This window comes from Amblyomma americanum, chromosome 2 (assembly GCF_052857255.1).
Source record: "Amblyomma americanum isolate KBUSLIRL-KWMA chromosome 2, ASM5285725v1, whole genome shotgun sequence".
NCBI lineage: Eukaryota > Metazoa > Arthropoda > Arachnida > Ixodida > Ixodidae > Amblyomma > Amblyomma americanum.
Window position 1 is genome coordinate 54,215,772 of NC_135498.1, and position 26,622 is coordinate 54,242,393.

The 26,622-nt window shown below is 49.0% G+C and overlaps 1 pseudogene; it reads right to left on the minus strand.

The window, feature by feature from the left end:
• Positions 1 to 3,139: 3,139 nt before the first annotated feature.
• On the minus strand, positions 3,140 to 23,843 carry LOC144119691 (uncharacterized; annotated as a pseudogene).
• Between the last annotated feature and the right edge of the window lie 2,779 nt (positions 23,844 to 26,622).

The following is a 26,622-nucleotide window of genomic DNA, read 5'->3' on the forward strand; positions in this document are numbered from 1 at the left end:
TCGGAATGTGAGACCTCGGGCTAAGGAATGAACCTCTTCTGTCCAGGAAGGCCGGCATGTGGCGGCGTACAGATGAGTGTTATAGGGCGCCGGGGCTGCCAGAAGCGTAGTAAACGAGCAACAGTGCGGCATATGAAGCCATTGGTATATTTTAGAATGGCAGATTGAGAGTCAGAGATAAGTTTGGTGGCAGATGTTGAAATAAGAGCAAGCGCGATGGCTGCCTCTTCTGCCTCTGTGGTAGAATTGGTGATGATTGAGCTGGAGGTCAGAAGCTTTGCTTGATTGTCGGCTACCGCCAGGGCCATACGGGAGCCTGACGTGTACTCCGCTGCGTCCACGTAGACCTCGTCATGATCATCGCTATACTGCTTGTGGAGGGCCCGAGCCCCTTCTACTCTGCGGTCCCTGTCCCGCTTAGGGTGCACGTCCTTGGGGACGGGGGGTACGTTGAGGTTAGAGCGGAGGATAGGAGAAAAGGGGACCCCCTCGGTAGGGTGTGTGGTTGAGGGGAGGCTTAATTGCGATAATAAAGTCTGGCCAGCCTCTGATTTGGATAGGCGGGATATCTGTGCCGTAAAGGTAGCTTCTGTGAGTTCCTCAAAGGTGTTGTGAACTCCGAGTTTGAAGAGTCGGTCGTTTGATGTGCGGGGGGAAGACGTAGAGCCGTTTTCGTGCAACTTCGCAGGAGCGCATTCATTCGGTCTCTCTCCTTCTGTTTAAGGAGTAGGTATGGAAGGGCATATGTGGTGCGGCTTATGACGTAAGCCTGGGTAAGGCGAGTCGTGTGTCGCTCGCGGAGGCCAGCCCGGCGGTTCGCTATGTGGCGAATCAGTCGGGTGGTCTGCTGACCGTGTGTTTGAAGTCTCTTTATGACTTCTCCGTGCGCGCCATGGGAGTAAATAACCAGCCCAAGCACGCGGATTTTGTTTACTAGTGGGATGGGGTGGGTACCTAGGGTGAGGAAGATTAGTAGATTGGCTGAATCGTGTTGTTTGGGCCGGGGAGCAGGTGCGCAGGGAGCAGGTGCGCAGGTGCGGGAGCAGGTGCGGCCACGCTCCCGTACATATGTATCGATAGTGGTTAGGGCCATTTGTAGGTGTTCTTTCATTTTGGCATCAGTGCCGCGGTTTGCCCAGACCGTGATGTCGTCGGCGTAGAGGCTTAAATGGATGTTAGGGATTTGAGCTAGCTGTAAAAGTAGGTAAAGGAGTGCAATGTTGAAGAGAATAGGGGACAGGACGGCTCCCTGGGGTGTACCTCGTGCTCCCAGCGTGACACATGTGAGGCGGTGGTCGCCGAAAATATGCGTGGCTTTGCGGTACCTGAGGAAGTCTCAGATGTAGTTGTACATCCTCGTGCCGACTCCCAGGGTCGTAAGGTTTTGGAGGATAGGTGTGCGTGCAACGTTATCAAAGGCCTTAGGGAGATGCACCCCTAGAATAGCTTTGGTGTAGGAGTTTTGCGAGTCGAGAGTGTGAGAATGTGTAGGAAAACGTCCTGTGTGGAAAGGCCAGGACGAAATCCAAACATGCTGGTGGGCATGTGATTGTTGCCTTCTAGGTATTGGCAAAGACTTGTCTGGAGTACATGCTCCATGAGTTTGCCAACAAAAGATGTGAGGGAGATGGGTTTGAGGTTAGAGGTGAGCAGAGGTTTTCCAGGTGTGGGTATGAAGACGATTTTGGCCTCTTTTTATTGCGGTGGGAGGGTGCCGATTTTCCAGCACTCATTATAGTATTCGGTAAGAGCGGCAATACATTTTGCGTCGAGATTCTTGAGTGCCTTGTTATGTATCCCGTCTGGGCCCGCGGCTGAGGACGTGTCTCTGGAGTTCAGCCTGAAGCTCTGGTTCTGTAATGGGTTGGTCAAGGGGGTCGTTAGGGAGGCCTGCATAGTCGGGGTGTGTTGCAGGAGGGTATGCGAGAAAGTATTGATGCGAAGTTCTTGGAGAAGTTCCGGTGGAGGTGTATCGGAAGTATGTGTGAGTTTGGTGAGGTTGTGTCTTTGGGTACTTTTAGAGTGAGTGGAGTCTATTAAGTGCCTAAAGAGGTTTTAGGTCTGGGGTATACTCATATTACCATCTAGCTTGTTGCATAGTGATTCCTAGTTTTGGAGTGAAAGAATCGCTGCGTACGTCTTTATTTCTTTGTTATGACGGGCGAGGCGGCGCTTAAGTGTTCGGTTCCAACGCTGCCTTTGCCAGAGTCACTCTAGGCCTGCTTTAGCTTCCCATAAATGTAGGAGGCGGGAGTCAGTTATGTCGCTTGGGCAGTCCTCTGCTAGGGGGCGAGTTACGGATCGGACATCGCTTTTTAGTTGTTCGGACCGTTCGGTGATGTCCGTGATGGGGGCGAAAGTGCGGGCTGCTCTACATGAGCGGAGAGTCCCACTTTGTGAAAGTTGTGCCTCTGGGAGGCGTGCGGTGTAGTTGAATGTTTAAGAGAATCTCGATAATGCAGTGATCGCTACCTAGATTCTCTTGTGCGTTGCACCATGTGGCGTGAGGAAGGCGATGTGCGAACGTGAGGTCTGGTGTAGTGTCTTTACAGACACTGCTTCCCGTGCGTGTAGGAAAGGTAGGGTCGGTGAGCAGGGAGAGACGGGCTTGTTGCGTGGCAAACCAAACCCGACGTTCTTTCGATGCGTCGTGTGGGTGACCCCAGGCCATATGTGGGGCGTTAAAGTCTCCTACGACGAGTAAAGGGCTCTTGTTGGCTATGCGCTTCGCCAGTGTAAAGAGGCATTGGAAGTGACTTTGTAGGCACTTAGGGTGGCTATATACATTTAGGATGAAGAGACTGTTCGCTCGAGCGTGTTGCGGCACAAGCTCAATTAGAAGGTGATCAATACCTTCAATAACTATGGAATGATGGTTGGTGATTAAGCGACGAACTAGAAATGCTACCAGAGACGGTGTGGCAGATGTGGGCAGAACAGCTGTATAGCCGCGGGTAAGGTAAGTGGGTTTGAGGGTTCCTGCAGGGCAAGGGTGTCGAGTCCCGTAGCGCAGGACAGCATTTGGTGGACCGCATGACGCTTCTGGTCAAAGCTTCGGCAGTTCCACTGCCAGAGTGTAAGACTACGGTTTGGAACTGCCATCATGAGAGTCTTTAGGGGGGGGGGGGGGGGGAGAGAGCTATAACGACGGTGGGGGGGGGGGGGGGGAGTCATGAGCTACGGCAGGGATAGGGATGTCCGGTCCTACCGGTGCTTTGGACTTCTTGCGTCTGTTTGGGGCGGGGGTCGCGCTTTGGGAGGCTGGTTTCGTTAAGTGCTGAGCCGGGATTCAAGATCGTTATAGCGGTCAGATAATCTTTGGGTTAGTACGTCGAATCGGTTGTTAAGAATAGCATTATCTTGTGTTATGAGGATTACCGCGTCTTTGAGGGTTGCACATTCCTGTTTGATGTGATTTATAGCGCCCTGAAATTTTGCCTCAAAGAGAGCAGCAAAGAACTCAAGCAGGGTTGGTATGCTGTCTAGTGAGATGGGCGCGGAGGGAGGGGGGCGTTGTAGGCGGAGGTGAATCATTAGAGGGTTCAGTGTCAGCCTCCATTGCTAGAAATTTGGAGAAGTAGGTTTGGAGTGTCTTGGCGGAATATGGGCGGTAGGTGGGTTGGGAGGGAGAGTTTGGGATGTGGTAGGAGTGGGGGTAGATGGAATGGGAGATCCGGTGGCAAGAGGACTTATCTGAGCTTCCAGTCTTGCGATGTGTTGTCGAAGGGTGGCGGCTTCTGCTCGGGCTCAGCTGTAGCTTCTGCTTTAGCCGCCGCGGCCTCCGCCTGTAATTTTTCCAAGGCATGTTGTAGATTGGGAATCGTTGACATCGATGTCGTGTGACCGTGTGAAGAGGGGGAGGTGTTACAGGCTTGTTTCAACGGCACTGCCCAAGCTTGCTTGTGTTGGTTGGGCTGGATGAATCCGGACGACAACTGGGGAAAAGTGTCCCTGGCTGTGAGCGCTTCTTGCTTCTGCGTTTGTGGGTGGCTGGGCTGTTTCAATGGCTGGTGAAGGTTTCGTCCTTTGCAGGATCCCGTGCCGGTAAGGTGAAGGCCCTCGCACAGAATGCACGTGGGCGTGCAAGGAGGGTCTTGTTCCGAGTGTTGTGCTTCACAGCGGGGGCAAAGGTTGATCTCTGGGATTGGGCATACGACGTGGCGGTGACCCGGCTGTATGCAGTTAGTGCAGGCATCCGGACTGCCGCGGTATGGGGTGCAGCGGTGGGTGGCTCCCATGTATTTGGTGGAGTGAGGGACCGTAGTTGCGTCGAAAGTGATTAAGACGGGGTGCGTGTTTCCCCATGCGGCGTGCTGCTAGTATGCTGTACTCCGGATTTCTTCTGACCAGGTCTTGGCAGAGTTGCGTTGGGGTTTCGTCGTCATAGGCGTTCGTGATCACACCTCTGGTAGCCCCGGTGGGGGAGCCACGTAAGCTGCGCACGGGTAGGTGTGATCTCTAACGGTGAGGGACGTCAGCGTCTTGATAACCTCGGCTGCTGGGAAGTGTGTTGTTGCCATGGTGAAAGTATTGTTGGTCGGGTGGATACGCAGGCAGAAGTCGTCCGGTGTGATGATTTTTCAGTTGGGTCTGCACTGCCTTCAAGAGTCGAGGTGTTGGGATTTCTTGCAGTCGTAGTTCACCTCGCGGGGCGAACGACTAGTCGAATAGCGTTGGGTCGCAGCGGTGGCAGCTGCTTGCTGCGTTGCACTGTGAGGCAAGCCTCCTTAGTGGCAGGTGGTAGGCGGGCTGGCGTCTTGCCGCTGTCCGTTGCGGCTGCTGCGTCGCGCGCCGCGTTCTTGGAGTTCGGGCTAGCTGCGTCGGAGGTAGCGTTCTCGGAGCGGTAAGGTGGGCCTCGGTGATCTGACTGTGCGGGAGGCGTAGGCCTTATACAGAAATGGCGCCCAGTCGTTGGAGTTTAGTTCTTGTGTGGTTATGGTGCGGCCTTCAACCGTTACTTCCAAGATAACGGTTGGCGTCGCCGACGGTGTCGGCAGAGACGCGTAGCCCAAGTTATGCTTAGCTCGACGGCTGAGCGCCTAAGTCCGATGATCGTTCTTAGCACAGAAAAGGTTGGGTATTGCCTGGGAATGGGCGGCTTCCTGTCCTCTTCCTTAGGCACTTATGTCGCTTTTCGTGCAGATTAGTGACCGTAGGGGAGGTTGGGTAGGGGTAGCACGTACAGTTTGCCGAAGCTGGCGTTATAGGCATCCGCTCGCGTTGGCCCCCTAGAGGCGATCTCACCGTCTCAATTAGTAATTTTATCCTCGGGATCATGCTAAGTAATTTGACACCCCTTCGAACATTCTACGTGAGACGGGTAGCCCCCAAATTTTATGCAAATGATGGTCCCGGGGGGATCCCACTTCGATGGCGGATATTCTGGCGCATATATAACAGATCGAAAGTATAGGTATCAATGGAGGCAATGTGAGCCCACTGTTGCTATGTGATTAACTTCAAGCACCCGTAGCTAACGCTCTTAAGTCGAACACTGAGGCGGTGTTAACGGCGAATTTTTTTATATTTCACAGTCCACCTATGACGTCACTCCTGCATGAAGATAAGCCGAGTACTTTCCAGAACAGATAGTAAAATATGAATTATCATAACAACTGAGACGTTTTTTGAAACTCCGCAATACGTGTGCGGGGTATTTAGCTTGGTTGGGAGGTACCGGTCGGGAGTGTGACATGCAGACTCAAGTAAACAAAACTTCCTAAAATCTTTTTCTCGTTTTATAGCGTACCCCTATAAGTATCTTAAGCAAATTTCCATGGTTTATGAATAATGCTAAAATTAGATTCCTGCGAAATTACGGCGTTGCAGCATGTAGTGACAAATATAAAGAAATCACTGGTTTTGATAGAAGTGATTCGTGCTATCAGGCAATGAAAAAAAAAGCACTACTGGGCTAAATTATTACATTAAAACCATAGTACTCATTATTCAAAATGATCCCTTTTGCTTTATTGTAACCTTATACAGATGCGCTGAAAATTTCTACCCTGAAAGGAGAATCTAAGACAAATAGCAGCGCCAAAGCATGCAACCGCAGAAGAAGAAAGGACAACACACAAGCTCTGACTCCCAACTGAATTTCACTGTTGACTGACTACTGATGATGCTGAGAGGAAGAAGGAAAAGGAAAGTGCACGGGCCTGCCTACTGGCTCAAGCCGAGCCACGCTCGCTGCCGCGTGCTGAAAGTAGGAGGGGGTAAAGGATAGGAGAGCGAAGAGGGAAAGAAAAGACGCGCCGCGCTAAGATGCCCCGCGCCGATCCCGGAGCCAGTGCAATACCGGGCCGTCCCGTGCCAGAGTGCTTCAAGCCAAGCACTCTGCCATATTTCAAAAATAAGTTTAATATCTTAGGTCCAAGGACCCGCTGCAGATATTAAATCAGGTATACCTGATTTAATATCTGCAGCGCGTCCTTGGACCTAAGATGGACCTTTACTGATGGAAGGCCCACACCTTAAATAAGGCGAGGAACAGGGGTGAAAAGGAGGAGATCAAACAATCGGGAAAGATAACAGCACGCACAAGCAAGCAGCAAAACATACAAAAACTCAAACGTTTGCTGTTTCTAAAAAGTCGACCTCTGTTGCGAACAGTGATAATGACAGAGTGCTGATGCAAATGAAAAAAAATAAAAAATTGCTTTTTCGGGGAAAGGAAACGGCGTATCTGTCTCACATCTCGGCCGACACCTAACCGCGCCGTAAGGGTAGGGATAAAGGAGGTTGTGAAAGAAGAAAGGAATAAAGAGGTGTCCTAGGGGAGGGCCCCGGAATAATTTCGACCACCTGGGGATCTTTAACGTGCCGTGCACTGACATCGCACAGCACACGGGTACCTTGGTGTCTCGCCTCCATCTGCCGCCGCGGACGGGTTCGAACCCTGGTACTCCGGATCAAAGCCGAGCGCCCTAACCACTGAGCCACCGCGGAAGGTTGAAACTGCACTCCGTGCACCAACTAGCCCAAAAAGAAGTTTTACTGAAAGTAGAAAGCGGGGAGTTTATCACTTCAATTTTTTTCGACTTTTCGAAAGTGGCAATAATATGTAATGAAGGCACTGAATATTGCTCAATACTTTGCTTCAGCTTCTCGCTCAGCTGTTGAGTAGGTGCGTGCAACGTTGCTTTTTTTTTTTTGGCACCATATACGCGTACCTATGATATTTTTTTTTTCTGCATTTTGGTTTTAGTCGTATGCTTAAAGCGCGGATCAATAAACATAGAAATATAGGCTTCCTTGTTCTTCCATTCAGCGCTCACTGCTTTGATCGAGCTTTTCGGTATTGGAGGAAGTGTTCTGTGCTTCTATTAATATATTGCAAAGGGTGAGCCCTGAGAATGCGAAAACTGGTCATCGGCATCCCCTGAGCAGGGGCAAGGAAAAAGTCATCCCCCAAAATTGGACGCGATAGAGTAGTGGGTTAGGCTTTCCATTCCTAGCAGTTTGTCACCTTTGAACGCAGTTTTCATTTTTTCAATTGCTTCAATTAATTAAATGATCAGTTGCTCTAAATTTTTTCAAGTTAGCGTCATGAGGCATTGGCTTTTCGTTGTGAGCATTTTGGCACCTTTGAATCCCCCTTTTCTAATTTTTTTCATTTTAATTAATCATCTAATTACTATGATTGCATTGACTCGCCATAGGCTATCACACACAAATAAATCATCAATTACTTGAACCCCAAATTACCGTGACAGGATTTTTTTTTACGCAGCCTCCGATTATATGTCGTCGGCTCGAATCCCTGCCGTGAGCTAGGCTCTAACTTAAATAGTAAGTTTATTCTACACAAAACGCTGAATCCTATGACGCCGTCCGGAACATTCTGCGGCAACCGGTTGGCATGATAAGATTTTTTTTTTAAGTAGCTCCCGATTGTTTCCGACACGTGCTGCTGACTACTACTACAGCGACGGCTTTTCGACCGAACGAGCTGTAGTATACGCTGTCGCGTAAAACGGACAGTACACATTGCTGGCGGGATATAGACTGGCTCCTCACTCCACTAAAATGGAGAGGGAGATAACTGCTCTCTTATTTTGGCACGCAGCTGAGTGCCACTGAGAAGGCGGTCGCGAGGTCCGTCGCGTCCCCTACTTTATGGAGTCGTCGCCAACGACAAAAAAACAGACGAAAAAAATCACAGGAGTATGGCAGGAGAAACAAGGGTGGTGCTCCCATCCGGTGAAGGGTGACCGAATTAATTGTGCTCACCGGAGCTCATTGGTCATCTCTGCGCCGCATGGTGGTACCACTGGGCCCCTCTCAACAATTGTGGTCAAGCTCAAGTTGCTCGCTTCTCCTGCACGAACAGGCTTCGTCAAATGCCTCCAGTGTCGGGATTTTTTCGACCACCTAGCTATAACAGCGACTATCTCTGCTCTCCCCCACCCCTCTCCCTTTCAACACCTGTCTGCAGTGAGCGCGACTTGTACTTGTGCACGTGCCACTCGAGCTTTGGAATACGGCAGTGACAACTGACCTTTCATATCTTACTGGGGCCCCTGTAACTGGGTGTGGTAATAATAATAATAATAATTGGCTTTTTTGGGGAAAGGAAATGGCGCAGTATCTGTCTCATATATCGTTGGACACCTGAACCGCGCCGTAAGGAAAGGGATAAGAGAGGGAGTGAAAGAGGAAAGGAAGAAGGAGGTGCCGTAGTGGAGGGCTCCGGAATAATTTCGACCACCTGTGGATCTTTAACGTGCACCGACATCGTACAGCACACGGGCGCCTTAGCGTTTTTCCTCCATAAAAACGCAGCCGCCGCGGTCGGGTTCGAACCCGGGAACTCCGGATCAGCAGTCGAGCGCCCTAACCACTGAGCCACCGCGGCGGGTGTGTGGTAAGACGGCAGTTCACAAAAGTGCAGTTCGCCTGAAAAGTGTGCACCACTGCAAACACGCGTGTAGTGTGGTGAAGCGTTCATAAGGCAAACAGTCGCGAGCGGTGGGGTGAAGTCGTCGTCGAATACCAGCTCCACGAGGCAGAATTGAAAAACGACAGATGAAAAGGCAGGATGAGAAAATAGGTGAAAGGAAGCAAAATAAGTGATTGGAATTAGTCGGGGTTGGCTTCGGAAACGCTGAGCATCGCGGTGCTGGCCCATGGCTGCGAGACGCTTTGAAGTGCGTTGAAATGGGCTCCTACTTTTGAAAGAGGCAGCGGTGCGAGAATGGTTAAAGTTGGTGCACTAGTCCGTAATTGCCACAAAGCTGCTTCCTGGGAGAAAAGTAGGAAGGATGTGGCAGGGGCGAAAAAAGAAGAAATAGAATGGCGAAAAAAGGGAAAGGGGAAAGGTAATGAAAGTGGGTCCTCTTTGCAGAGTTTCTTCAGAATGAAACCTAGTCGTGAGTGCACCAAAGCCAGCGAACAATAACTGTGCGAAGCTTCACAGCATTACTGTGCTCAAGTTACGAGAAATCAGCGAAACTTGAACACTTGGAAGCTGACACTGACATTTGACGCCCAAGGCATGACGGGCGCTGACATACTAAATTTTATTCGTATATAAGGCGAATAGCTGGCTTTCAAATGCCTATTTTTTTCGCCAGTGCATTCAGTTTGTTTTCGAAGTGCGAAAATATACTGCAAATTGTGTTAATAAATAGAGATACGTTTTGTCAAGTTTTTGCGTCTTATATTACATCAAAGAAACCAACTTGTTTGCCTTAGATAAAAGCGCTGTAAAGCAAGTAAAGAAAAACTACACCACCAGAGGCTCTGGCTATTTTTCGAAGCGAGAAGCTTCACTAGGCTCGTTAACACCGGGCTTCGCGTGAGCCACACTACAGATTTGCCACAGCTGCGCATGCGCGAAACTGAGTGACGTCACGCGGAGCGCAGGTGGTCGCTGCTGTCGCAGCCGTCGCAGCCACCGCGCGCTGACTCCGTCGTCTGACCGTGAAACCGAGTGACGTCACGCAGAGCGCAGGTGGATGCTGCTGCCGCAGCGGTCGTCGCCGCCGCGCGCTGCCTCCGTCGTTTGACCTTTCGCCATGGAAGGAGAAGAAGAAGACCCAGAAGTGGTAGCATGGGAGTGGGTCAAAGGCAGCGAAGATATGAAAAGTGCAAGGCTAGACAAGCGGCTGAAACGCCAGAATCACGAGAGGCACCACGAGCATCGCCACGAAGCTTTTCGCTTCGAGATATCCAGGCTTAACACTTTAGCTAAGCCTCATCCCAACTTTTTTTTTTTGCATCGAAGGACTTTTCGCCTCTCTCTACACATCCTACGACCTACCACATAGCATATATGGCTACTCTCTGTGTATCTGGGAACAGCTTTGCGGAATCGATCTGATCGAGCTATTGTCCTCTACAAGCGTTCGTTTCGGTCCCAAGGAAGGATGAATAGAAAAAAGCCATTCGAGTTTCACATTTAGCAGTGCACATCGTCAGCTGGTGGAAGATCACCGGGCGGCGGCGCCACATGGCGCCACGTTCCCGTCAACAGCGCGTGCGCGCCTTGCTCGCCGTGACCAATCAGCGCGTTCCTAGCGGCAGGGCATGGTGCGCGGTAAGCAGTAGCGGTACGCGCTATGCTATAAGTATCTAGTATCTTGCGCAGACCGTCACACCGTCGCAGTATCTCGAGTTCGGATCCATAAGTCAGGGAACGTCACCGATCAGTGTTCTCTTCTGCGCCGTCGACGTGGCGATGAAGCATCGCTGGGTCAGCTGGGAGTTCACATGGCTACTGTAACCATGAAAACGACGCTACCAGCCTTGGCAAGAATGAGTTACAGCGATCAGGCTACCATGGTGTGCAAACTTCCGCGACGTTTTGATTGGCTGTTTTGATTGGTCCCGCCCCGTGTCGTCATTGGGCGAGTGAAATGGGAATGGGAAGCCTCGCGAAAATTAAGTTGAGGGCAGCATTTTGTTTGCTTGTATTTTGAAATTTTTTCATTGAATAACTCCCGTTCCTATGCATCGATTCCTGTAACTCTTTTTGAGTCAGCGTCTGTGTCATATAAAGAATACATCCGAAGTGCAGCTGGCATCCGTTCAAGCAATGTTTTGCAGCCCTTTTAATGTGCTCAATATATGGTTCGCCTGAGTACTGGTCTCGCAAGAGTAGCAGGAACTGTGCGAACTGAATTCCGGGTGCAATGCAAGGAAATTCAATGGTCCGGCTCTGTTTGTCCACTGCACGTTTGCTACAGCCTATAGCGTACTCGCCGCTCGCTTCCCACAACCACCATCCGACAGAGGGCAGGAGCAAGGAAACATAAATAAGGAGCGAGGAGGAAAGGGTCCCCCCCCCCCCCCACTTCCAGCTTTCGCGTGTCTTCGTCCAGCTTGCTGCTGCCTTCTTCCACATGGTTGTAAAAGGCGAACTGTATACAGCATGGATGAAATGGCCGAGTTAGATCGAATCGCCTGTCTAGGCTCCCACCACTGGCAGCGTAGCGAGTGTGTGCGCAGAATCTAGGCCTGAAAAGGACGCCGCCGCGGTGTGTACGTATAGGAGGCTTGAGCCAACACAGCTGCAGGAACGCGTAGAGACGAGAAAGCAGAGTGCACCGTCAAAAGGAGCACTCGTATTTTGGCGGCGTAGGCTCTGCGGTGGCTGTCGTCGTTAAAGGAGCTTCGCAAAACTCGCATTCGTCCCGGCTCATCTTTTTCTTCTTTCTTTTTTGTCCCGTCGACCTGCGCACTGTGAGACGCCTCGGTCCCGAGGCCACAGCAAAGGCGGAAAGCGTCGTATTTCACGAGTTACATCCGGCCTGGATAAGTATATACCTGTGATGCCAAATAAAGTTCGCTTTCTTTCTCTCGATACAACGTTGTTTCCTGAGATCTCCTGGGAGCGGTACATCGCGTATGCCATGTAGACACAAGCCACTAAAAGGCATACTACAGACCCTTCGTTGCTTGAAATCTTTGATACACCTCTATGGCCCAGTAGTTTATTTGAAATTACTCTCGGAAACGCCTTGCATATGGCTCTCAGTGTGGAATAGAGTGCACAATAAATAGTAAACAAATCGCATTTAAGACGCTAGCTGATTTCGCACAAAGCTTTCCCGTTATCTTTTCTATCTGAACTCACTGTCATGACAAAGGCGATGAGCGCGTAGCCTAATTTCGATCCGGTATTATGTAAGGGCATAAAAATGGTGTATGGATCCGACGTATGATGGGAAAAGCCGAGTTGTTCGTTCCAGGACAAAAATCAGCGACGCGGGCAGGGGCGAGAGTTAAGTGCTCAGGCTAGGCTCGCTGGCCATTATTATGTCATCGCCGTATTTCAGTCGGTCATATCCCTCTGCTTACAGCCGCCTAACAATATATACCCGCATGAAATTCTTGTCGCTAAGATCGGCTCTAAATCTAATCTCTCTCTGATCCAATTAGAAATGAGTGGCCGATTGGAGACACGTTCACGTGGGAGCTCGAGCTGCTCTTCGTTAGCAAGAAGCAAACCACCCAACAAGAGCAGATGTGCCCACGGAAAATGTCAGTTGGAAATGGGCCCACTGTTTTTTTTTTATTTTCGCCCGACGGCCCCTACTGCGAGTTAAGAAAAAAGTGAAGTGTGCGCATGAGGGAGGGAAGGAAGAAAAAAGTGAAGTGCGTGCATGAGAGAGGAAAGGAAGAGGTACAGGGCACGTAGAATAAGTCAGAACTTCGTTCCTATATGATGGACATTCAGCACCGCTGCAGTAACCGTTATTCCCACGGGAATAAGCCATTAGGCAGCCCTCCCCTGTCCTCGCTCCTCCGTTTGCTCTCACCTTATCGTCTTGGGACAGAACGGGAAAATTGGTGGAACCGGCGAAAGTCTTCGACAGGGAAAGAACCGCCAGATTGGGCTCCGCGCGCGCTGTTAGCGAATTGACAGTACCCCGCCTTAGCGCCCCCGTTTCGTCATGATGCGACAGCAAGAAAAAAGAAGGGCCGTCGCAGGAACATGGTGCTTTTGTCTTTTTGTTTTCTCGGTCTGAGAGCGAAGGTGAGAGAGAAAAAAAACGACCACCGTACGCTCCAAGATGTGGGTGAGCCTGTACACAAAGATGCACACATGCACTCACGCACACTCACATGTACATATAGAAATGGTGTGGCGCTCTCTCGGGAAGAGACGGTCGACGGCGAAACGACAAACTTGAAATTATACACAAAGGTATTCTTTATATCAATACGTTTCGTACTTGTCGGAAGGAAATGTGTTCGTTCTCAAGAATGGTGAAAAAAAGAGGCAAGTCCGGTTAATTTCCACTAGATAGACAAGTTGACTGCAGTTGTATAGAAATGCCTCGTGGTTGAGGCTTCGCGGGACTACATTACGAAGTCTCAATCGCAGGAAAGCATAAATTACATTCAGGTATATTGAAGATAACCTGCACTCGAAGAAGAGAAGGCGAATTAGCTCTCCACTGTGATGTAACGCGATGTTCATGATCTCAGCGAAATGCAAGTATCTAAACCTGCTGAGAAAAAAGATAACAGCCTTGAGAATAATGTTATGCGTCCCGTGGAGACTCAGTGTTGAATCGAATATCAAGTTATAAATTTTTAAAACCGTGCCGGAGGAAACGCTCTGTGCGCAACAGACTGTTTCAATGGAGAGAACACTTTCTGGGGAAGTGGTAGATGAGATGGCGTGGCGAACTGCTGGTCGAACTCCAGCGCAGTCTCACAACACCACAGTCTAACGGCTTGCGGTTTTCTCGGCTCATAATAAGGTAAATGCTGTAAGCTGTCATTGATTCACTCGCGTCATATGAGAGCACAACGGCCCCATCTTGACTGCTTGGTCACGTGAAATGTGAAGCCTCACTCGCAGCATTTTGGCTTTCGTGAATGGCCTAGGGCCCCAAGTCAACACAACAGCGCCTGAAGAGAACCTCTTGTGCGTTTGGAGATCAGCTTGAAGAGTGGACTTAGGACATATCTAGTCTTCGTTTGTGTCCAGAAACTGCCGCTTCTTTTTATCTTCCTTCCTGCCTTCACCTGCTTTGCATGTCTAGAGTAGCCAAGCGGACGTACAGTCTAACGCAATTTGAAGGCGATCACTTCAAGGTTAACGTACTCGAAAAAATCTTCTCTAACGAAATTTATTTTTCGAGAAGGATAGAGCAAATCCAATAGCTTAGCTAGCCGAATAATTATTCTATCCTGCACCATTATGCTTGTTGCAGACTAAGTGGCCGTCACGCCGGGAGGGATTTGTTGGTCCGTTTGAGCAAGAACGAACATCATAACATTCAGATCACGCTAGACTATACTGCCAACTGACCTCCCTGTCAGTTCAACTTACTTGTTCTTTGCTTGCTTAGTGTGCGGATGATCCCGCTTAGAATTAGTTATAGATGATGTCCCGTTCTGAAAGGCACGTCACCTCAAGTGAGCAAGCGAAAGAAAAAAAACTTAGATGTCACCGAAGTCCTGGCGTCAAATCGAAGTTACGTCAAGAGAGTCTATATTTGTCCACGTCCTCGAAGCTCTGCATCTTCAGCACGTGGCGAGATTTAGCTTTTGGGTCAAGCTATGTCAATGCACGTATCTGTGCTTGCACCGCCACTGCGAGTATCTTATTCTGGGTTCCGGCTTCTTCCCTCCTTTTCTAGAGCGACTCTGATGGTCATGATGGTCAACTCACGGCTCGTTGCGTAATGAATATGGCCGATCCGTAGTAAGAGGGCAAGAAACTCACGAGTAAGCGAGTTATATGGACTCTGTCATTTTTCTTCTTACACTTTAGCGAGGGGAGGGGGAGGGGGGGGCTGTGTGGACAGGTGCCGGAAAAATACCCTTTCGCTGGCTGAGATATGTGCCGGACACTGCGCCTTTTTTTAATGTTACGTAACGCAAACACCTCCTGGCTGATCGGCCTCCCGAACGATGTTCAATATTAAATAAACTCGGAAGGTCATGATCACATCTCTAGATTTACTTTGCGATTACCGTATCACGTGAAAACGTGTTCAGAGCAGACGTTTTGTCTAGGGAACATGTTTTTGGGCCGTTAGAATGAGTTTATTAGTGATCGCTCGTTCTTGGTGGCGTTTGATTGGCATTTCGTTCTGTTCGGGGATCAGCCGTGCACTGAACGTCCTTACGTTCTTCTTCTTTTTTTCGACTCGCTACAGATGTACACCGTTTCGCGTGCTTAACGCAAACACGCTTCTGGTGGCGTTTTATTTACCCAACTGTCAGCCTTTCAGCCTTCTTGTCTCGCAGCCGTGTCACTGGGGCACTGCGATTCAGCCGCATCGCATCTATAACTTTACAGCGATAGAAGCCACGAGTCTAGGAGTTTCATGGCTCATAGGTCGTTTGTACTTTTCAGTACTAATCATGTTAGCTACCCTTACTGATTGCTGTTAATGGACAGCAAGCCGTGTTGAAGAGATCTGCGATCGCGCACCTGCGCATCTTATGGCGAGAGTTCTTCACATTTTTGCACCCGCGATTTGTAGGACGCTGCTGCTGACTCTCCATTCCTCAGTAATCGTGGAGAAAGTAATGTTAGCTCGTTGTCTCAGAGTTTTTTTAAGATACAAGCGAAGCGCTACCAAGTACGCCCGAACTTATACGACTCCGGGAGACGATGCAGGCTCCCGTGAGGCTTCACCGGGACAGCTTGGGCAAGATCGGCTCGACAGCTCCGAAACCCACTTTGGTTGCTCGCAAGAGAGCTCTGTCACACAAAAAGCATATTTTCGCACTTAATTTTTGGTACTCTCTGTATTGCTTTACTGAAGTCAAAATTCTGCCCTCTGGGCTAAAGAAGGGAAACCCTAGAAAACTGTAGAAGTAGGCTACGTTCTCGAACTTTCTTGAGTGAATGCACCATTTCGCAGTACTCTATAAACACGCACATTTGAAGCGAAAAGCTTCACTACGCTAGATAAAGCAGTCGTCGCGCAGGGCGGAGAATGACCTTGAACGACCTTCAGCCCTACCGCGTTAGCCATATGACCATACGGGGTACAGTTACGGTGTCGAACCCTTGACCCCTGGTCTTGACCCATGACCTTTAGTTGACCTTTGACATTGGATGATATATGGGTTGACGTTTTACCTTAAGAACATCCGTTGGGGTGATGTGAATCCACGTGATGACATCCGATGAGGGTGTCGTAAGAAAATGTGATACCACGTCATAGTCACGTAGTCGCGTGGGTATATATAAAACGGCTGTCGCGAGCGTGTAGCGTAGCTGCCTTGGACGAGCCTCAGACGCTTAGTAAGCGTGCTTGCCTTTCGCTGAATTCTAGGGTTAGCCAAGTTAAGCCATTGCCAATTTTATAATGGAATTTGCAATGTTTCATTTTCTATATCTTGATGGTACTTACCAATGCTACCTTGAAAACAATGGCAAAGAGGATTTCAAGCAGAAATAAAGAACAACTGCGTGGGAATTCTCTGACTACGTTACTGTTTTACTGCGCTACTGAGTTACGCAACGTTGGCTTGGTGATGTTGTCAGAGTTCGCGTCTGGATAGGCCAGAACTGAAAATGTATACGACACACACCGACGCTCCCGTGACTTTTATTGCGGCTCTCGCTGCGGCGCCGATCTTTATTGCACCTCCGTCATGCTTCGCTGTTTTTACGACTCTCCTCAAAGCGCAACCTTCTTTTACAGCACAGGCCAACTAAAATGGCTTGCAGTTTGAAAGCAAGAGAACTAAAATCAGGGCGCTGGCTTCCGTCGATAACTGCCGCCGAGATTGAGAACATGGCTCGAAGAAGCTGCGTTGCACCAGCGTCTATGTGTTGGCGTTGCTGAATTTCGACTGATGGGTATAGTAGCCTCGTGATTGTTCGCATTTGGACGATTTTCTACGCGTCTTTTTCGTCTCGTTATATTTTGCGTGTACAACTTTTAAAACGCCAGTCACGTTTCAGCTCAGCTTCAGATATGTCCACGGGCTCCTTGTGCTAACCTAACTTTTGTTGAGCCCGATAGCGTTAAAGGCACCGTTACCTAGAAAATCCGGCGACGGTGTTGTCGGCGTTGTGCGCAATAAATCACGAGCATGACTCCGGAAGTTGGCACCCAGAGAGCAACCTAGGTGGCATCGCACAGCCTGCCCACCGGATAGGGAGCAAACTTCCCGCCACGGCAGGTGACAGTTAAATTAATGATTGGTCGCTCGGGAAGAGCAACCAGGCCGCACAAGGCCCACTGCTGTGCCTTGAGCATCCGCATGCGAGGCGGATGCTCAAACCCTTACGCCACCGCTGCTGTGCTTGAATAATAATAATAATTGGCTTTGGGGGAAAGGAAACGGCGCAGTATCTGTCTCATATATCGTTGGACACCTGAACCGCACCGTAAGGGGAGGGATAAGGGAGGGAGTGAAAGAAGAAAGGAAGAAGGAGGTGCCGTAGTGGAGGGCTCCGGAATAATTTCGACCACCTGGGGATCTTTAACGTGCACTGACATCGCACAGTACACGGGCGCCTTAGCGTTTTTCCTCCATAAAAACGCAGCCGCCGCGGTCGGGTTCGAACCCGGGAACTCCGGATCAGTAGCCGAGCTTGAATGTTTTCGCTTTCTCTTCTGTGTACATCGTCAGCCATCGTAATCCTCATTATTCTCCTCTTCTCCTTTCTCACTGCGGAGTAGCAGGCCAGAAAGTAATCGCTGAGACCGACTTCCCTGCCCATTGCTCCAAGTAAACCTTTCTCCCTTTTTAGTGTCGCCGTGTCATCCTGCCGCTCTCTTGTTATTCCGCTCACTCTGTTCGTAGTGTTTGAATGAGTATCTAGTACAAGGTCTTGTTCATCACTCCATGAGGAAACACCTTTTGTTTCCTGCCGAAAGCGAAGAAGGAAACAGCGACACCCTCGCGGCGGCAGTGGCAGGAAAAGGGAGGCTCGCGAATCGCTAAAAAAAGCGCAAGTGCTGGCTGTGACCGGAAAGAAGGATGGTTGCCGCGCTGCGAAGACAGTCAGCGTGACGAGGCAGTTGTTTGTTGAAGCGCGGTTTCACTGCTGCCGCAACAAAGCCACGCGGCCACCTTCCCCTGCAGCTTCTGCGCGAGACAGATTCCGTGCGTGCACCATCGATTCGGAGGGCGTTCGTGCGCCTGGCGAAAATGTTGCAGCAGCGTTCGAGGTGCGCTTCCCTCTGACGCGTCGGATTCAGCAGCGCGTTGTCCCGCGGGAGTCCACGCACCACTCTCCTCTCCAAAGGACGGCCCGAGTGACGAGTTGTCAGTGAGCGCTTACCGCCAACGCAACCGGGCTCCCTTGTGGTGTGGTGGCAACCCGGTGATAAGCGAGCGGCGTTCCGCATGGCTAGACCCATATCCGCGTGGTGCAGAGATACTGACGCCGGTTGCTGGCACTGCTACGCACGACGAAATTATAGCTCAACGCATACCGCTTCGTGTGTTTGGTTTTCGGCGCAACTGTCTTCTATGTACCGAACTCCGCCTTGTAAGCCTTTGGTGGCCGCATTTTGAGTAGGTGGGAGGCAAGTTGGAGCCGGCGAGATCATGGAGCGAATTAGGGATTTTCGCCTTCTCTTGAAATACATTATTTCGCGCAACAAACGCATTGAATACTGCAAAGTGAGACGACAAAATACTAGTCGCTTGTTAGCAAAAAAAAATAAAGTGCTCCTCAGTAACTGTTGGAAAACAAAAAAGTGGATTAAACGAACCAGGACACCCCCACGAGCGCGAACGCTCATGAGGGCGTCCCAACGGCAGTGCAATGGCAGCTGTGATTTCCGACGTGGATGTGGACATTGAACGGTGACTTACCGAAGTTGCTGTCATCTAGTGTTCGCATGACTGACATTCATCGCTTTGGACAATTGAGGCATGTGAAGGTCGTGTTTGAAGAGAAGAAATTGCCGCTGCATGCACACTTGGGAGTCACCTTGTCCTCGCATTTGTGCCTGCGGCTTTTACAATGCTGCAAATCTCAGAGGCTTGGGAGTCAACGCGCATGCAGAAACAGGACATGTGGGCGTTCGGCCGCTGTATGACAGTGCAGTGAGAAAAACCGCCGTGACCCTGTACTTGACAGACATTGTGCCGTAGTTGTTTTACTGAAGGCTTCTTTTTTCTCTGTGTCGTTGACCATGCCCCACGTAGTTGACAGTTTTTGCGGTGCCGGGAAAGCGGTATCAGACGATAAAAAGTTATTTAGGTGATCTTAATTATTAGCAGATTGAGCGTCGCAATTATCCTCATAGGTGTCTGCCCGGTTGCTCAACGCAGATGCAAAAGCGACTTTCGTGTACTACTAATAGATAAAAAAAAACGAAAGCCTAATTTTGAATGACCCGTTTTTACGTTTGTGTTTTCCGATTGAGTAGACATTAGCCGTTAGTCGTGCATGCTGTATTTCTGTGTGTTATAGCTGTATGTCCGCTTATTCAGCTATACTTGCTTTAAAATGCAATAAATTTCACTTCTTTTCGTAGGTGGCGCCGCTAGGTGTACAACGGTAAAACTGACAACGCTGCTTTTCCCCGCTTAGGGCTGTCTTATTTCAACATTGAATAATGTGTCACCTCCCGCGCGAGGTGTTCCCAGTGGCATGAGAAACAACTACAGGACTAAACTGAAAGATGAGAGAGACACGGCGGAGTCAGGCGGCAGGGTGTGTGCCTAAAGTGAAGCGCCTACTTAAGGCCTTGTTCGTGGATCCCTCGTGTCTGAGGGAGCTTGCAAATGACCTGTCCGGGAAGAGATCCCGAGCAGCGCACGGAACCCGAATGGGACCGAGGAGTTTGCGAGGAGAAGGTTTCGTCGTCGGCGTCCGCCACCCCATGGGGCCATGCGGCTGAATCGATGTGCATAGAATATATTAGAACCAAAAAAAGAACAAAAAAAATGTGCCCCAGACCAGGCGCCGCACGCAAGAGTGAGCGAAAAGAATGTGCCTTGCACGGTTTTGTCTTCATCAGCGAGACGTATACGCATGTTGGGCCGAGCGGAACTCCTGCGCGAAAAGCGGGTGCGCATAATTTACCGTACTGTGTTGAGAGTACGAAGAAAAAAGATCCCCTACGCTTACCGAACTTGTGTAAAATGCGACAGTTTGCGACAGCAGTTGATGGGGTGAATATATCTATATTTCTTTAGTTCTGTTTCCTTTCTTATCTTTCTTCTGGTTGTGATCGTCTTAGTGTTGCTTTATGCTGTTTTCATCGTCTGTGTGACTGTTCTCTTGTCTTCAACATCAGCAGCATTGTTTTGTGGTCTGTGTAGACGAGCAAGACACCATGGAGCAAAGCAAAGCCGGCGACACGTCAGCGCACGTCACCTCTGCCGCAGCGGCTTTGTGGTGGCTAGATGTTAGCACTTGGACAATGCCGTGCACAAGCACTAGTTCGCGTCGCTGCGGACAGAGGTCGCCACAAACCCATGAAGTGGCCCTCGTACTGTGGGTTCCACGGATCAGGGAAGCGACGTTTGGCCCAGCATACCTCACTGTTCCTTCCGTCTTTCTTCCTCGCTCTCCTACTTCGGATTACGGCACCAGCGCCGACGCCAAAGCTGACGCCGAAGAACCAGAACCATACCCTTAACTGCTGTCATAGTAAACAGTGAGTGACGGAGGTAACGAAGGAAAGACCTAGGGATGCACGAAGATACAAATAAATGAATTTAGTTGATCCCAACAAAAACAAAAAAAATTGACAGACGATTGAGATAGTTGGCAATGCGAAGTTTGAGCGCAGGTCTTCACGTATTTTAGTTTTGCCACCCTTTGCGATCTTCTCGCGGCAGCCACCTTCCAATGCCCTTTCCTCTTCAAAATGGCGTTTCGCTCTCCTACTACCGGTCACTGGTCAGGTGGCGTGTTACGTCGACTAAGCCGACTACGCCAACGTGTAGTGGTATTGCAGGTGGCGTGTCACGCTGCTCACCACCCTTCGCGATCTGCCCGTGGCAGACACCTTCCAGGTGGCGTTTCGCTCTGCTACTTGGACAGCCGGTTATGCCGACAACGCTCACAACTATGCCAACAACTACAACTACGACGCCGAAGCCAGGAACGGAAGCCTATGAACTGCGCTTTTAAAAACGAAATGAAAGAATGAGCGAGCGACGACAAAACTAACAAGGAAACGGAAGAACAAGTGAACCCTCCACGGTTCGCTTGTTCCCTCAGGATTGGTCAGCCTCTCTTTTGATGCCCATTCCGATGAAGAACATTGTTTTCTGTGTATCCACCCTGACATCACAGCCGTGAACTAACAATAACTACTATTCGGCTACCGTATAAACTTGGCAGCTGTATGGACGAATGGACGCACGAATTGGCTCTAGGGAAAGAAAAAACGAAATCAGTTTACGGAATGGCCATTTCAAACAGAAAGAAAAAAAGACATTAGATTCTGCTATCGCGCTTATGTGTACATATCCCCACGTCCCGTGCGATCATCGAGGGGCAGTTCCCTTTTTATATTGTGGATGGAACTTGACCCCTCCTAGGAAACGTTTGATATGAAGCGTTCTTCTACATAGCAACAAGACGGGCTTGAGCGAAGCCAGAAACGTGAAAATGTCGGTTGAAAATGGTGTATGAATGCATAGGAGGGTGACATCGTAGATTTTCAGTTGGTTTGCGCACAAGGCTCTTCGATGTGAGCCCGGTAGAATTCACCTATTTTTCGCGCGGAGAACTAAAATGAGTTAGTTCAGTGTACTACAGCCTTTAACCGTATAAGTACTGACGAATAATGGTTTAATAAGATATATTGTAGACGTGAAAGCCTAAGCACGGGCCCAATTTTCTTCCCTTATTCTCCTCTATTGCGCCCTCAGTGATCGGTCAGCCTCTCTTTTGATACCCATTCTGATGAACAACATTGCTTTCTGTGTATCAACCCTGACGTCACATCCGGGAACTAACAACTCCTGTTTGGTCACAACGTGCAATGATCCTCCGCGCGCGCATTGGCTGCGTATGGCCCGGGGAACGACGGGTGCGTCACGGAATCGCGACGAGTGATGTGTGTGACGGATGCGGTGCAGTGGAAGCACTAGAACACCTGCTCCTTCACTGTACCGCGTTCGCCGATGCTCGTCGCAATATGCTCGCGGCCTATAGGGCGCAGGGCATACTACCAGACTCCATCAAGGCGCTATTGTGGCCGCAGGGCAGTGCGCGCACTCGTGAGCGAACTTTGGTGAGCCTCTGTGCATTCCTCGAACACACGGGCTTGACGTCCCGTCTGTTCTCCGTCATGTAGTTACACGCAGTGACCGAATGCTCCGCGAGTTCTACCTTGAACGATTAATAACTGGACGCCCCACTCCAGCTGTAACCAACACAGTGCTGTGCGCGTGTGTGATTTAATTCCTCTAAAATGAACTAATCACGCGCACAACCTGGACACATTTCTTATTGTGTAAATAGTTTGTACATATTACTTCTCCCCCTATCCTCTCTTCCTGTCCCCTCACCTCTTTCATTTCATTTCTCCATTCTGCCTGCTATCCTTTATTTCCGCTGCCCCAGCTCAGGTGCTTCAGTATCGATGGCAGATGCCGGGGCTAGCAAAAATCTTTTCCTTCCTTTTTACTATTATTTTTAATAAAACCACTACCACCACCACCTACCCTATCAACTTGGCAGGTGTATGGAAGCAGCAAAAAAAAAAAAAAGACAAGGTGCTCATTGGCAGCGCGCTGGCTAAGGACCAGGGTACGGAAAAGTAATGCGTAACTGCATTCAGTCTACTTATTCACCGTTCCCACTTTGACGTTGCAGAGAAGACAGGCTCGTACGCGCGGACTCGGTCAGCGTACATCGCTCTTAAGCGCGTTGGCGTGTGACAGATGGCTGCCAATTAGATGCGCGGCTCGCGAACCTGCAATTATGGCGATTCATCCCTGCTTCCAGGCCTCCTCTTCGACTTAACGCGGTTGGCGCTGAAGCTGCGGCTGTGACAAGGCGAGCGGGCGTGACAGGGCATTGCATGCGATGGAATGGGCCTCACTCGGCCATTGGAGGTTTCGTGCGTGTTTTCGCGAGGAAACGCGCAGGAGAAAAGAAAAAAAAAGTGGCTTGGAGAAGGCTGGGAACTGTTATAAGGCTAGTGCTCTTTAGTAAAGCCAACAGAAAGCGATATTTCAGTGCTGACTTGCACAGTTTTGTCCCTGTTTAATATGTTCTCAGTATTTTTCTGTGGTTATTGCTGCCGTGTTGATGCTGTGGCGTTGTCAATGCCTGCATAGATGCCAACTGCAAATAGCCCGAAGTATTGAGTCTTTTAGGAACAGCAACGCTGGTACCGTCCCTTAAGAACACTCTGTGCCTTTTTTCTGCGTTTCTTACTTGTGCAGGATCTGCGTTTATCAATATTTTTAGTGTCGAGTATGTCTTACCGCGCCTTTATGATGCATACAAAATCAAAGATAAGATGCATACCGGACTTTTTCAGGATGTCTGTTTTCTCGAGAAAAAAAATTGAGAGAGATGAGATCCCACAGAATATTGGTACAATTACCTCCAATGATGCATTTTCCTTCGCTCTGCGGAATTTGCATTGCACTTAAGCCCTCGTTTTATGAATGGTTGTAAGATTTTTTAAAGTTATTGTCGCCTTTTTGTATAGTTTGTACACCTTACCCTGCACCCCCTCCCCATGCAATGACACTTGGCGCTGTGGGAGCTGTAATAAATAAATGAGTGAATAATTAAATGAAATAATTGATAAATTTGCAGACAGAAGGCTGACAGATGTAAATGGATCCCACTATACTGTCGTAACTGCAGCATTGTCATCGGTAGTATGCATTGCCCTATATAACATAGACGAACCTTTGATGATATACCGCAGCTTATGACGTACCTGATCGAACCGTTCATCAACCAGCTCCATACCTCCAGAAAGAGTCCTGTTCATCGTTTTTCTGGGAAAATATACTTTCAATTAGAAAAAGAGTGTTGAGGAAACGTTTTGAATAAAGCGCAGTCTTTGCCCAGTTTCCATCTCCGCTTGAAGTGGTAACAATAATTTTGGGCAAAATTTGAACAGCGGATAACCTCTTCAAGGGTCTCGATCTCCTCAAAGAATAACTTGAAGATGCTAATGTGCCTGCTTTTATTATTTCTCGTAAATAAACATTATTTCGACACCAGTGGCTTGCAAAAGCCAGGTTTGTTAAGTGAGAAATAGGGGTAAGAAGCTTGGAAGAGCGGTACATGAATTTCAGAGTGCCAGCAACTCTTGCAGAACCGCCACATATTCCCGACACTGAAAACTACAAGTCATTGTCATTGTTTCTTCTTAAATCTTTACCAACCACATTCTAAATTCTTCCGGGCATTCTGTTCATGAAAACACAACACAAGGTTACAAGCCACGTCTTATTGGAATGAATAAATCTGCTTCCAAACGTTGTTAGTTCACTTTTCGTAAGTGTAGTTAAGCTAACTTGCTCGAAGAAAGTTATAGAGATAATTTTGTTTACCCCAGGTAAACCTGATGTGAAAAATTTGAAAGATGATGGATTTCCGGAGCAGAGATTAATAAAGATAATTTTTTTCCTTTAACTCTGTAGCGTAGAGTGTTTCGGCTGGTGAATCAAGAAGTATTTGCTAGCTTATACATAAACACTTGTACAGTATGTCATAGAGTAACAAAAACTTCATCGGGCCGTGAAAAGAGTTAACAGATGTGGGAAGAGTCTCCTTACAGAATTACGTTGTTCCCTTGCATAAGGCTTGCAAATCAAAAAAGGGCAAATACACCCCTCGCCCGTGCGCTTAAGCAAAAACAAAAAAAGCGCAGCATATTCGCATGCTGCCACCACCGGGTTCCCATTACCTAATGACAAGTGCACTCTGTTTCTATTCAGACACATATTCATTTTCTTTCCTTTCTTGCTTTTGGCATGCAGTTAATGGCTCATCACTTGGCGGGCAGGACGCAGCCTTGTGCGCCAAGCAGAAGCCACTGGCGCCGTCTGCCGGCGTCACCCTTTGTCAAAGAAGCAGCGTTGCGTCCCCACTTCCTGGCGGCTCGGCGCACTTAACGTAACACTCTCGATCCCTAATTACGCATGCACTCGTACGCAAGCACAAACGAGATCTCAGTCAACTAGAGCGGCAACGATAAATACTGTTCCTGCCCTCTCGCTCAGTTTCTTTCCTCCTTTCTCTTCAACATTAGCACGGCATCGGCGCCTGAATGGGCTGGTACAGGGCGTGAAAGCATAAATGCGCATAGCAGTGGGTGAAACAGAGAGAGAGAATTGACAGGTAGGATACAGGGAGAGAGGGACAGAAAAGTGTTTTCTTCAACGGGAGAGCCTTCACAGCACGGGAAATTAGCCAATTAGCACTAAGCTGCTGCCACCCAACTAATTATCGCTTCCTAGATCCTTTTCTACTATGCTCCTTTCGTACACAAAACTGAACAACTACGCCTAAACTGACGCTGGACTAAAGAGTTTGTATCCAGCCGCGTTCACGTAAATTACCTCCATGCGGACCATCGCCCCTTCATGCGGCACATTGGCGTACCTGTTGCCGCAAGATCGACATAGTATCGCCATACAATTTTTCCTTTACTTAACTGCTAGCTTTTTTATATTCTCAGAAGTAACTGTAGCGGCTAATATAAATATTTACGTAATGAAACAGCGAAAAGAACGCCAGTAACATTTTCACAAAAATATCTTCGTAGTTTATGGGCTCAATCTGCTTTCTTAAACCACCAAGAAACCAGAAATTCATTATTCCGGAGCCCCTCACTACGGCACCTCTTCTTCCTGTCTTCTTTAACTCCCTCGTTTATCCCTTCGCTTACGGCGCGGTTCAGGTGTCCGCTGACACCTGAACCGCGAGAGAGACAGATACTGCGCCATTTTCTTTCCCCAAAAACCAATTTTAATTTAATTTTTTCTGATATTCCATAATCCATAATTTAGTGTTAAACACACACACACACACACACACACACACACACACACACACACACACACACACACACACACACACACACACACACACACACACACACACACACACACACACACACACGCACACGCACACGCACACGCACACGCGCACGCACACGCGCACGCGCACGCACGCACGCACGCACGCACGCGCGCACACACACACACACACACACACACACACACACACACACACACACACACACACACACACACACACACACACACACACACACACACACACACACACACACACACACACACACACACACACACACACACACACACACACACACACACACACACACACACACACACGCTCTCTCTCTCTCTCTCTCTCTCTCTCTCTACGAGCCTGCGTGAAAAAGGCCTGCATGAAAATAGGATTTTAATTGTTTGATTCAGGACGTCAGGTGCTGTGAAAACGCTATAAGTTCTTTTGCAAAGCAGAGCAGGGACACATTAGCTTGAAGACACTGTGCGGACAAACTTCTCCAGGAAGAAGAAAAACTATGCAATGATGCAATGGTTGAATGAGAACGCCGAAATGAGATCTGTAAAATTGTTAAAGGCTTTGTAACTCCTCAGGCTTTCGTTTTTAAATGATGGCTTCACTACTTGGTACATATTTACGTAACAAAGAGGGCGGTATGAAACAATAAAAACGCGGCTGCGCAGAAAGTTGACGACTAACGA